Source organism: Eurosta solidaginis, chromosome 2 (genome assembly GCF_040869045.1).
Source record: "Eurosta solidaginis isolate ZX-2024a chromosome 2, ASM4086904v1, whole genome shotgun sequence".
NCBI classification, from domain to species: domain Eukaryota; kingdom Metazoa; phylum Arthropoda; class Insecta; order Diptera; family Tephritidae; genus Eurosta; species Eurosta solidaginis.
In genome coordinates this window covers 113,145,526-113,158,250 of record NC_090320.1, presented here as the reverse complement: position 1 = coordinate 113,158,250, position 12,725 = coordinate 113,145,526, and the positions used below count along the sequence as shown (strand labels likewise).

Here is a 12,725-nt window from a genome sequence, read left to right as displayed (position 1 = left end):
CATAATTTCTAAAACTTTTATATTGCATTTCTACTATACTATCATTAGGCCGGGCTTTCCACTTACGATATAATTTGTCTCCGTTATTGCATAGCGTCTCTAAACCTCTAGTTATCCAGTCATTTCTTATTCTTTGTTTTTTACTTTTTGCTTTGCGAGTACAGTTTTCATAAATTGTTTTAAACTTGAAGTTTATATTTTCACATAACTCATCTACGTCATTCAACAAAAGAGCATCCAGTTTTCGATGCAAATCCGTTGTTTTATTTTTGTGGTATCTGAAACATTCAAGGGTGGTATAGCGCTTTTTGTATTGGTTATGTGATATTGTTTAGATATTCCAAACACTAAAGAATAGTGGTCTGTTATATTGCATTAAACAGTGGCAGATTCTATATCAGCATTGTTACATTTTACAAATATATGGTCGATACAAGTACTTGTCCCTCGCTTAATATCAACTCTACAACAGTCTGTTGTTACTCTTTCCATACCGAGTGAAGAGAGCATATCTAATACAAAGTAACATCATCACTGTCTGTGTTAAGTGTGATATTAATATCTCCTATTATTATTTCGCATTCTTCATGACTTGACTTTCGTAGAACGCTTTCAAGTTCGTTTACAAAAGTACGTACATTGCTATGCGGAGGCCGATAGATGGCGTGCATAGTGTATGCAAATTTGTTGTTACTTTCGAAAATTTCGAGAGAGGTAACCTGAATTATATTGCACTCATAAGTCAAATTTTCTCTTATGTACATCGCAATTCCGCCTCCTCTACGTTACTCTCGGTTATAGAACACAGGACGAAATCCCCCTATATGAAATAGGTTTTGCTCGTCTGCTTTTATATTAGTTTCAGCCAAAACAAGAAGATCTATATAGTCTATAGTTGAGCTATTTCTGCAAGGAACGCGTGAAAAGTTTTTCTAAGCGATCTGATATTGAGGTAAATACAGCGAAGTGAATATTTCTTAAATCTTATTGTACTAATGTGGAAGGGACCTGGCATCTCTGTTAATGAGCAGCAAATGAGGCAAACAAGTGGCAACAGCGAAGAGAGATAAACAAAAAGCGAGAGGAGTTCAGTTGTATTTTTCCCGACAAACGACATGATCTGCGAAATTCTTTAATCAAATTCATTATACTAAACTTTGTATTTTCTTTTAAACATTTAAATTCATTTGAAATCATTAAACTAACGATGTATGTTGGAACGATTTTCCGTCATCCCTCGTCAAATTTGGTTTTGAGACAAACCGGGTTCGGCGTTGTGCCATCATCAGTGTCAATTTTCGTTCTGATCTGTTGTTGTCGTTGGTTCTGTATTTATAGTTCCTAGGTATATGAGCAGGTATTGTCAAATTGATGCTTGCGTATATTTAGTTATGTGTATGTGTTGTGTGTTCATTCAGAACCGAGGGTGGTTTACTAATCGATTTGTGTGGCTGACTGGGGTAGGTAAAAATTTGTGATTTTAGTCGTTTGACCTTCTTTGTCGGCTTTTTGTTTTGGTGTGTTAATTGTTTTGTGCTTATTTGTTGTTGTGTGTTTGTCTGTTGTACCTGTGTGATTACTTTGTTTCCTTTAAACAAGTTTTAAAGGGTCGAATATTGTGTCAGAAATTGTGTTTATCTGTTCGTTTATTATTCTACCGTGGAATATTTTCTGTTTGTAGATTTCCATGTTTTCGAGTACGTTGAGACGTCGGGCCTTTTCTTGTATGTGAAGAACCCTAACTGTTTTATTGATGTTTCCTGGGGAACATTCATTCTCTACCATGTGATTCGCGAAGTTAGACTCGGGTATAATGTTTGGATTCCGTATTTTTTTGTTGCAATCTGTAATATGTTCTCTGAACCTCGTTCTTATTTGTTGTCCTGTTTTTCCTATGTAACTATGCTGGCATCCGCAGGTAAGCTTGTATACGCCGTGGCTGCTAAACGGATCCTCTGAGTTAATGTTAGTTCTTAACTTGTTTACAGGAAACAACGTAATCACACAGGTACAACAGACAAACACACAACAACAAATAAGCACAAAACAATTAACACACCAAAACAAAAAACCGACAAAGAAGGTCAAACGGGTAAAATCACAGATTTTACCTACCCCAGTCAGCCACACAAATCGATTGGTAAACCACCCTCAGTTCTGAATGAACACAAAGCACATACACATAACTAAATATACACAAGCATCAATTTGACAATACCTGCTCATATCCCTACGAACTATAAATACAGGACAAACGACAACAGATCAGAACGAAAATCGACACTGATGATGGCACAACGCCGAAACCGGTTTGTCTCAAAACCAAATTTGACAAGGGATGACGGAAAATCGTTCCAATATACATCATTTATCCACCCTGTCGGAAAATCAGCCAAACAAGATAAGTCATTAAATTAACATTATAATTTCAATACATCAAAATATTCTATCAATAAATTGATCAAATAGTGATACATTCATATGTATATCACCACATACGGGGGCTCAACCTAAGAATTTTCAATAGTGAAATCAACTTTAGAATTTGCAACAGTGAACTTAACAAAAGAATTTGTAATCGTGTACTCAACATATACAAAAGTACGCGTGTACACGTTCAATAGTGGAAAAATTGCGATGCATTTTAGCACAGAAACTTGCCCGTACAAGAAACTTGTACGCACATAGTTCTCATACATACAAACAGTCGGTTGGAATTTTAAAAGTTGTCGGTATGTCGCGTCTGGTGGAATTCGAGAAAATTCGAGATGCGCTTAAGAATGAGTGTAAGCAGAGAATTGGGCTGCTAGACAAATACGTGTTTGAAAGCGACGGTGACCGCAACAATCGAAAACGACTACGCGAATTTGAAGGATTCGATTTTAACACAGACGGCGAAAAATATAAGAAGAAAATCGAATACATAGCCGAAAACCTATCAATTAATGATTTAGTGGTAATATGCAGTATATTACATTTGCACCATAATACCAGTGATTTAGCTGCGCATATATTCACGAATTTGCGCAAAGGTAATTTGTTCGTTGATGTTGTTTTTGTAGCTGAAGACGATCAAGAAGACGACGACGACGACGAAGGGCACGAAGGCAGCGTTAACACAACCAACGAGGGGTGTGAAAAGAGCACTGAAATAAACGACGACATGGCAGGCAATAACGTGTACACAACAGCAACGAACATACAAACAACAAGTGAAAATAACATTGCAAATTCAACAACAATGATTAGAAGTGGTGAAAATACAACTGCACTCAGATTTGTATTGAGTTTTAGAGACTTGGAAGATTCTATTAGGTCTTTCACAGGCAGCGATGAATTTCCTATTGAAATTTGGATTCAAGAATTTGAAGAAATGGCATGTGATGGGGTGGGATGAATTGCAAATGTTTATCTTTATAAAACGTTCGCTTAAAGGAATTGCAAAAATGTTTATTATGAGTGAGCGCGGTATCACTTGTCGGAATTCGTTAAAAGTGGTATTATTAACAGAATCTCAATCACACGTTAACAGTGCTCAAATACATAAACTAATTTCAGAGACAAAAATTAAGAGTAAAGAGAGGGTACAAGAATATTTGTTACGAATGAAAGAATTGGCAATACGAGGTGGTGTAGAGAATAAAGCTTTGATGCAATATGTCATTTATGGCATAAACGATCTAAGTGTAAATAAGTATTGTAACGAAGCTTTTTCGTGCCCCGTTGCTTCTTTGATATTTGCTGGGGTATACTCGCCGTGGCGGCCACCGTGGTGTGATGGTAGCGTGCTCCGCCTATCACACCGTATGCCCTGGGTTCAACTCCCGGGCAAAGCAACATCAAAATTTTAGAAATAAGATTTTTCAATTAGAAGAAAATTTTTCTAAGCGGGTCGCCCCTCGGCAGTGTCTGGCAAGCGCTCCGATTGTATTTCTGCCATGAAAAGCTCTCAGTGAAAACTCATCTGCCTTGCAGATGCCGTTCGGAGTAGGCATAAAACATGTAGGTCCCGTCCGGCCAATTTGTAGGGAAAAATCAAGAGGAGCACGACGCAAATTGGAAGAGAAGCTCGGCCTTAGATCTCTTCGGAGGTTATCGCGCCTTACATTTATTTTTTTTTTTTTTATACTCGCCGTGCCCAGGGTTCGTTTACAATAAATTTTTATTAAAGGGGCACCTTGCAAATCGATTTAATATAAAAAACTTCACTCTCTTTATTGGTTCTAAATTCTATAATATAAAACAAAACGTGTTTGTATACTTCATTTTCAATTTCACTTGGATTATCTTGCGGTATCCTTGATTGCGGTGACGGGCCTTAGCGGTCCGGCCGTATTCCGTTAGCTGGGTCCCGTTAGTATGTGGCGTCGGTGCCTTCACGCGCCTTATGACGGCGTCTCTCTCTGCTGCGGTGATCTGTCGCGCCTTACGTCGGCGTCTACTTGTATTGCTGTGGCGATGCTCTGTCGCCGTGTACCGTTAGACGGATCCCGTTAGTATGTGGCGTCGGTGCCTTGACGCGCCTTACGTCGGCGTTTACTTGTATTACTCTGCTGCGCCTTGCGTCGGCGTCTATTTGTATTGCTGGTTGCTGGGTGATTCTCTGCCACGCCTTGCGTCGGCGTCTACTCTTATTTGCTGGGCGATACTCTGTCGCGCCCTACGTTGGCGTTTACTTGTATTGCTGAGGCGATGCTCTGTCGCGCCCTACGTCGGCGCTTACTTGTATTACTCTGTCGGTGTACCTCTGCTGCGCTCTGCCGCAGCGCTTGGCGCTGGCTTAGCCTCGCTGCGCTATGCGTCGCCGCGTTGACGTGACCTCTGTCGGCGTACCTCTGCTGCCGCAGTTCGCGCTGGCTTACCCTGGTTACGTTGTGCATCGGCGGACCTCTGCCGCAGGGTGACGTTTGGCTGAGCGCGGGATCACGATGCTGTGGCGGACGTTTGCTTACGAGGGAGCAAGCGTGATCTAAAGCGTTGTAGAGCGGTCAAAACCTGCTTACCCACAATCTTCAGTCCACGACTTCCTCCTATGAAACGCACTGGCTGGCAATGGTCAAAACCGATATACCTTCCAGAGCGCTCCAATAGTAGCTCCGGTCGCAACCACAACCGCGTGCTGACTCCCGCGCTCTGCGCTGGTTTACGTGCGTTGCCGCTCTGTTGCGGCCTCTGCCGGCGTACTTCTACTGACGGAGGTTAGCGGGTGTGACCTGTCGCGGTTGCGCGTTACTGTAGCGGGGCCTTTGGTCTCTGGGGGTGATGCGTAGAGAAGGTCAACCGCAATCACCATTCCACGACTCGCTCCTATGAAGTCGATTCCTATTGCATAGAGAAGGTCAACTGCAATAGGGATATACTTCGCTAGTAGCTCTGGTCACGACCACAGCTCCGTTCTGACTGACTGCGTCGGTGCCTTGACGCGCCTTACGTCGGCGTTTGCTTGTATTACTCTGCTGCGCCTTACGTCGTATGTAAGCGTGACTCTGCTGTGGCCAACGTCGTGTGTATGCGTAACTCTGCTGGCGTCGTGTGTATGCGTGACTCTGCCGCCGAGGCTTATGGCGATGGCGCGCGGGCTCGTGACGTTGTGGGCCTTCGCTTAGCGGGGAGCGAGCGTAGTTTAAGGCGTTGTAGAGCGGTCAAAACCAGCTTACCCACAATCCTCAACCCACGGCTCTCTCCTATGACGGGAACTGTTTTGCGATGGTCAAAACCGATACGCCTTTCAGATGCCCTTCAATTGCTGCTCAGGTGACAGTCGCAACTTTGCGCCCCGTTAGGTGAGATCCGTTAGCCTCGGTACAGTCACGTTGTTGCGTTTCACCTCGACTCACTCCTACTGCGGTTGCCAACGTACTTCTGCCGCGGATGACGTTTGGCTGAGCGCGGGATCACGATGCTGTGGAGGACGTTAGCTTACGAGGGAGCAAGCGTGATCTAAAGCGTTGTAGAGCGGTCAAAACCTGCTTACCCACAATCTTCAGTCCACGACTTTCTCCTATGAAACGCACTGGCTTGCAATGGTCAAAACCGATATGCCTTCCGGAGCGCTCCAATAGTAGCTCCGGTCGCAACCACAACCGCGTGCTGACTCACTCTTGTCTTCTCGTGTTGCCCTTTTTATAGCCAATGCTCTTGATGTTGCTAGCATAGGTCGTTGCGTTGATGTGGCGTGTTGCGGCAACTTGTTGCGCTAGTGATGTTTCTGACACTTGTTTGTGTCCCGTGTTGTGTTGGCAATGTTGCTAATCGTGTTTTTATGATGTTTCAGAGACTTGTTTGTGTCTCGTGTTGTCTGTAGTACTGCTCCTTGTTATGGGGTGGTGGTTTTGTGTGGGCCAAATTAATGGATTATATTTGGTCCTCACACTCCCCCCCCCCCCCCCCCCCCCCACTTCGGCGATTTAAACCAACGTGTCTGCTACTTGGATCGTTACCTTCCTTCTGTTCATCGTGATTTTGTACCTATCGGTTCGGAATTTCACCCGGGGGTTGCACCTCCCGTCGGCGATGTCGGTGAACAACTCTCGTACTTTGTTTGCTACCTCTGGGAATTGTTCTAGCGCTGGGCCCTCTGCATCCTCGGCGAGTATTATTGTTCGGCCGTAATCCGGTCCCTCCGCTGGGTTTGAACCAGGTTCTGCCTGCGGCGGCTTATGGCTGGGCTGGACGCGCACTGTTTTGGCGTGTGTTTGTGCTACAGGATATGGCTGGTCGACGGTGGTGGTGGCATGTGGTCTTTTCTGTTCGCTGCATGGCTGCGGCGGACCGTGGCGATGGTGGCTGCGTTTGCCTCAGCTATACGAACGGCGTATACGGCTGCCTTGGGATCACTGTCGGCGTCCTGAGCGGTAGCGCGTGCTGCGGGCGCATATCGTCGGCGGTGGCGTTCTGGGCGTCTGCGTGTTTCTGCATACCGGCGGCGCTGGCGTAGGCAGCGATCGCTGCTCGGTCTTGTTCCGTAGTACGCGTGCCGTTGGCGTCGGTGTTCGCAGCATTTGGTGGTGTAATGGTGCGTGCGACGTCAACGTACGTATTTGCGCGAGTAGTTGCACGCATGTTGTTGACGTCGCCGCCCGTAGTTTTCAGTGGTGTGATGTTGCGTGCGACGTCAGCGTACGAGTTTGCGTGTGTAGGTCCACGCGCGTTGCTGACGTCGGCGCCAGTAGCTCCTTCCAGCAGCACGACCCTAGAGCGTTTTGCCTCCTCCTCCTCGTAGCGCTGGCGCATACGCTTGGCGCTGTTGGATAATTTGGCGTTATAACCCTCCATTGTAGATTGTTGGTTTGTCAAGAAATTCGTAGCAAAAGAACGTCTTGTCACCTCGGTGGTTTGCGATAGAATGACCGGTGCTTGCTTATCCTCCCATCCTTGACATTAATTAATATATGTTTGTTTTCCCCTGAATTTATTTTAATTTCGATTGTGTTTATTATTTCCTGGTTTCGTGGTCTCTCCGGTCTCCGATGAATGGTATGCCTTTAGTTCGGCAATGCTAGCCGTCTTCTCCTTCCCGCTATAGATTTTCCTTAGTTTGACAATTACTGGGGAGACATACTCCAGGATTTGGTAAGGGCCATCATACTTGGGTGCCAATTTCGCTGCAAATCCCTCCGCAGCCTTTGACAAGTGGTGCCCCTTGGCAAGCACCAATTCGCCGACTACGGGGGTCCATTTTCTCCGCCGTAGGTTGTAATGACGTGCTTGATCTACTGCTGCCCGCTCCATATTCTGCCTCACTATTCTGAAGGCCTCCTGCATTCTGTTGGACTTCTCCTCGGCAGTAGCGAGAGCTGCACCCGTCCCAAAGTTGACTTCATCGAATAGGGCTCCTGTCAGTCGTGGCTCTCGTCCTTGCACGAGGAAAGTTGGGCTGTAGCCTGTAGAAGCGTTGACACTACTATTTATCGCTAGCCCAATTTCCGGGAGGAGGTCGTCCCATCGCTTATGTTTTGAGTTGGTGAGCTGCGCTATGATCCGTTTGATGGTCCTGTTTGCTCGTTCTGTTGGGTTTTCTTGGGGAGTATAGGGTGCGGTGTATTGTTGTCGTACGCCAACTTCCTTAAGGTAGCGCTGCCAGAGCGTGCCACAGAACTGTGCGCCGTTGTCGGATATGAGTACTTTGGGGACGCCAAACCTTGCGAGTATCCGTTCCCTGAAAGCTCGGCGAAGGCCGTCTGCGGTAGCACGCCTCATGGGGATCAATTCCACCCACTTGCTGAATCGGTCGAAAAATACCAGTAACATGGTCCAACGAAGTCGACGCAGACCGTGGCAAATGGTTCCTGGGCTACCTGTGAGAGCATCTTTCCGGCTGGCTTTTGTTGTGTTTCCTTGTATTTCTGGCAGGATTCGCATTGACGTATGTACCGGCTGATGTCACGGAACATACCGGCCCAATAATATCGGTTGCCGACTCGTGCTACTGTCCGGCGGATACCCATGTGTCCCGCTCTTGGTATGTCATGATTTTCCTGTAACACTCGCTGTCTGAGTGGTGTGGTACCGCCTCTTCGTCGCGTGACCGGCAGGGAATATGGCGTTATAAGTGTCCATCCTGTATCGTATAGTCGGAATATTTCTCCGGGTTAGTGCGCACTTCATTCACGCGCTTGTGCCACCACTTGCATGGTCGCTCTGTTGTCGTTGCCAGTCGTAGGGTCTCCAGTGGCTGTCGTGATAGTGCATCCGCTACCAGGTTCAGCTTTCCTTTCCTGTACTCTATGTCGAAGGTGTGCTGCTGAAGTTCCAAGGCCCATCGTGCTATACGGCCGGAGGGGCTTTCAATGGAGTTTAGCCACTTTAGAGACATATGGTCCGTGATTACCCTGAATCGGTACCCTTCCAAGTATGGCCTCATCTTGCGTATTCCCCAGACGATCGCGAGGCATTCCTTCTCGGTAGGCGAGTAGTTGGTTTCCGCCTTGTTGAGTTTCCTGCTGGCGTAGGCGATCACGCGTTCCCCGCCTTCCAAATCCTGTGTCAATACGGCGCCTAGCCCGAAATTGCTTGCATCCGTTTGCAAGGTGAAGGTCTTGGTGAAGTCCGGACAGGCAAGTATCGGTGCTTCCGTTAGTTTTTGCTTTAAGACATCGAAGGCTTCCTGTTGTTCGGCTCCCCACTTCCAGTGTTTGCCCTTTTTCAGCAGGGTTGTGAGTGGCTGGCTGATCGTCGCGAAGTCGGGCACGAATCGTCGGTACCAAGATGCTATACCGAGATATTGACGCACCTCTTTCGCGTTCGTTGGTGGTTTCAGGTCTTTGATGGCTGCAACTTTCTCGGGGTCGGTGTGAATTCCCCTGTCGCTTACTACGTGTCCTAGGTATCGAATTTCTTTCTTGAAAAACTCGCATTTCTCCGGATTTATTCTGAGGTTGGCGCGCTGTAGTCGTAGCATCACTTCTTTCAGGTTGCGAATGTGCTCCTCCAAGGTGGATCCTATGATGATTATGTCATCGAGGTAAGCGAAAGCGTAGGGTTCCATCTCCGGTCCAATAACCTGATCTAGTGCTCTTTGAAACGTTGCAGGTACGGAGTGTAGGCCGAACGGCATAACGCGCCACTGGAATAACCCCCGTCCCGGTACCGTGAAAGCTGTGTAGGGGCGGCTCTGGGGCTTCAGTGGTATTTGTCAGTAGCCATTTTTCAAATCCAAGCTGCTGATATACTTCGCCCGTCGTAGCTTGTCCAATATATGTTGTATTCTGGGTAAGGGGTACGCGTCGGGTACGGATCGGGCGTTAAGCTGCCGATAGTCCACGCATAACCTCCACTTCCCGTTTTTCTTCTTGGCTAGTACGATTGGTGCGCTGTGTGGGCTACAGGATAGCTCGATGCATCCTTTCTGAAGTAATTCGTCAATTTCGTTGTTGATGATGGTCTGCTTAGCTGGGTTGCGTGGGAAGTAACGTTGCTTGATAGGGCGGTCGTCCGTCAGGATAATCCTGTGCTCGGCTATTGTCGTCACCCCTCTCATGCTCTCAAATTTTCGGAGTTCTTCTGCCAGAAGACTGTGCACTTGTTCCGCCTCGTCCTCATCGTAGGCCCCATTGATCCTGTTGATCCTATCATCTATGTTATTGCTGTTTTCACCTGGTGGCGATACCTTCTCCGTGATCTGTGTCGGCTCGGCTGATGGCAATGTATGCTGTGTGACTGGCCTGGATAGCGCGAGGTGACCTCCTCCGCAGGATATGGTGGCTCCCATGCTCCCTAGTGTATCTAGGCTCAGTATTATGTCGTCGATTGCTCCGGGCATGACGTGTAAAACCGTGTGGTGTGACGCTTCTCCGAGGCGTACCTTAGTCCTTATGGCGTCGAAGATTGTGGTGCTAGTCCCGTTTGCCATCGTTATTTTGATGGCCACTCTCACCATTTCTCCGCTCCCAGAGTTTACCACACGTTCTGCAAAGCTGCTCGAAACGAAACTTCTCGACGCCCCTGTATAGATGACTGCCTCGGCTGATTCCGCGCCGAGCCTGGCTACGGCGTAAAGGTGGCCGTGCCCTTGGTACATGGTTACTGCCGATTCGGCGCTGGGTTCCTTGGGCTCACTGCGCCTTGTTCTTTGTGAAGCCCTCTGACGTCGACGGCAGCATTCGATTGTGCGTATATCACTGCGGCCACACTCCCAGCAAAAAATTTTCCGTGGGTTTCGGCATCTATACGCGTAGTGTCCTTGTTCACCACATCTCCTACATACGTTGTTGGGGTCGAACCTCTGATTGCCTGGAGGAGAGTGGTGCGGTATGTTCGGTGGTTGTGGCGGTGATGGGGTTACAGGTTGCGGTGGTGGGGTTACAGGTTGCGGTGGTGGGGTTACAGGTTGCGGTGGTGGAACCAAAGGTGTGTCACCTACGACGTGTCGCGTAACTTCGCGGCGATGTCCCTCTGATGGTCGGCGATAGCCCTCATGTATGCTGTCGAATTCCTCAGCAAGGGTTAAGAGTTCCGCGAGGTTGGTGAAATCCCTCCGACGGATATAAAGTAGGTAATCGGGGTGGCTTTTACGGAAGATTCGTTCCAGCCGCTGTTCGCTGGTGTACCCTGCGTGTCTCATCAAGCTCTGTATAGCTAGCACGTAATCCTTGTACTTTCCTTGTTATGCTGCCTTCGTTGGCGTATGTCGTCCTCGAGACGCTCGAAATACCTGACTGGCAGGAAGAAACATAAAAAATCCTGTTTGAAGCTTGTCCACCTTTCCCAGTGCGCATTGTTATTCCGATACCATTGTAGCGCGGTGCCCCCTAGTAGCTCTGGCATGGTTTTTGGTAGGAGATCCACGTTAAGCGCGTACACTTCGGCTAACTCCTCTAGCCGCTCGATGAACGCTAACGGATCCCGTCCACCGTCGTACTTTACTGACCACTTCCGCACTTGGTCGATGATGGGTGCGAACACAACGGTCGGTGCTTGAGTTACCTGAGACGTATATTTATGGCTGATGCCCTTGTCCCTGATGGTAAGTACGGTTGCGCGCGTTGCGTATTCCGTGGAGGAAATTCCAGTGGGTTCTGCTGTGGTTGACCCCCGGTCGTGGTTCCTTCTGCGGCCAGAGGGATTGGTGTCTGGGGGTGCCGTTGGCCTGTACTGCTATTCCTGATGATAAGTTCTTTTATGGGGGTGCCGTGTTCCTGGGAGGAAACGCAAACTGGTCTTGCTCTGCTGGTCTATCTGTGTTGTTCATGGTTTCCCCTCCGTTTGACGGAATCGGTGTCTTAACCTCATTTAAGTCACTCGTATCTGTAGTTCCCTTATAAGCGGCTTCTATGGATAAAAATTTTTCCTGTATTTCCGCGTCAACATTTGCTTTCGAAGCCAGAGCTGCTATGCGCTTTCGGATCTCCCGGGTGGTGCCTGTGTTGTCAATACCCAATTCCTGTGCGATGGATATCAGCTGCTCCTTTGAAATGTTGTCTAACCACGTGGTATCAGTCTGGTCGGCCATTTTACGGTTAGGTTTCTAGTCAGGAATGTTCCTTCTGACGTTGTACGATTTGCAGGGTCCCTGCTCGGGCGCCAGTTGTAACGAAGCTTTTTCGTGCCCCGTTGCTTCTTTGATATTTGCTGGGGTATACTCGCCGTGCCCAGGGTTCGTTTACAATAAATTTGTATTAAAGGGGCACCTTGCAAATCGATTTAATATAAAAAACTTCACTCTCTTTATTGGTTCTAAATTCTATAATATAAAATAAAACGTGTTTGTATACTTCATTTTCAATTTCACTTGGATTATCTTGCGGTATCCTTGATTGCGGTGGCGGGCCTTAGCGGTCCGGCCGTATTCCGTTAGCGGGGTCCCGTTAGTATGGGGCGTCGGTGCCTTCAGGCGCCTTATGACGGCGTCCCTCTCTGCTGCGGTGCTCTGTCACGCCTTACGTCGGCGTCTACTTGTATTGCTGAGGCGATGCTCTGTCGCCGTGTTCCGTTAGACGGATCCCGTTAGTATGTGGCGTCGGTGCCTTGACGCGCCTTACGTCGGCGTTTACTTGTATTACTCTGCTGCCCCTTGCGTCGGCGTCTATTTGTATTGCTGTTTACTGGGTGATTCTCTGCCACGCCTTGCGTCGGCGTCTACTCTTATTTGCTGGGCGATACTCTGTCGCGCCCTACGTTGGCGTTTACTTGTATTGCTGAGGCGATGCTCTGTCGCGCCCTACGTCGGCGCTTACTTGTATTACTCTGTCGGTGTACCTCTGCTGGTGTACAATGCAAGAGATTTG

General features: G+C 47.8%; 1 protein-coding gene across 1 annotated transcript in view; it reads right to left on the bottom strand.

The window, feature by feature from the left end:
• The window catches only part of Ppt2 (palmitoyl-protein thioesterase 2), a 245,101-nt gene that overhangs the window by 25,471 nt on the left and 206,905 nt on the right, over positions 1-12,725 (bottom strand). The gene's annotated exons all lie outside the window — the stretch shown is intronic.